The sequence below is a fragment of the Triticum dicoccoides genome, chromosome 7A, assembly GCF_002162155.2.
Source record: "Triticum dicoccoides isolate Atlit2015 ecotype Zavitan chromosome 7A, WEW_v2.0, whole genome shotgun sequence".
In the NCBI taxonomy this organism is placed as follows: Eukaryota; Viridiplantae; Streptophyta; class Magnoliopsida; order Poales; family Poaceae; genus Triticum; species Triticum dicoccoides.
In genome coordinates, this window is record NC_041392.1 from 571231343 (window position 1) to 571232426 (window position 1084).

Here is a 1084-nt window from a genome sequence, read left to right on the forward strand (position 1 = left end):
CCGACAACCACGCGGCGTAGGCGGCGTACTTCGAGCGCCGTCAGGAGCACTGACGTCCACCAACGGGGCGCGGATGGTGGGTGGCACGAAGAATAGTGAGGGGCACCGCGTGTGGTGGAGCGTCCCCGGCCGCACGCTCGAGGGCGTGATGACGCACCTTGAGGGCAGCAACAACCCACCGCTGGCATACCCTCCCCTGGGGCCGCCCCCGCCCACCGTCGACACGCCGGGCAATGGATTCCCAGGAGGTTCGGCTCCTCCTCGCACTCCTCCTCACACTCTTCTTCCCACTCCTCTGGCTCTCTGACGCTGCTCGGCGTCAAGGTCGAGCCCGCGGCGGAGACGCCGCTTGGCCGACGCACTCACAGCGCCGACATCGTCATCAGCGAGGGCGGCTGGCGCGCCTCCTCGTCGGCTCCTCCGTGCTTCGTCAAGCCAAAGACGGAGCCGGGGCTCGCGCCGGTGAAAACCGTGCCGGGCCTCCCTGCCGTGAAGACGGAGCACGGTGACGTGGAGCTCGACAACGAGGCGGACCTGAAATGGGCGCGCGAGGACTTCGTGAAGATGGAGAGGGAGCGCCAGTGCGCCGCTGGGGCCGCAACGAAGGAGGAGTCGTCGTCCTCGACGATAGCGACGATGACGACGCGCCACCGCCGCCGCCACTAGTCCGCCATGGCGACGCCGGGCAGGGGTCCAACAGGGATGACCACGTCAAGGAGGAGAAGGCCGACGACGACGATGACGGCGGCGAGGATGGCAGCGACCACGACGACTACTCGGCGTTCAACGATTTCTTTTTTTAGTTTATATTTGCTATGTACCACGTCGCGAACATGAACATGTCTAATATATGTCGAAGTTTGCCGAAATTTAGCCCTGTTTAACCGAACTTCGCCGAGAAATGTCTTTTAAAAAAATTATACGCGTCTGGGGCCGGCCCTGGGGCCGGCAACAGGGGACCAACTCGCGCCCAGACCGTTCTTTTGCGCCGGCTAGCCCCCATGCGGTGATTTTAGGCTCCTCTGTGGGGCCAACGGCTGGAGATACTCTAAGAGCATCTCCAACGGCCGCGCAAAACGACGCG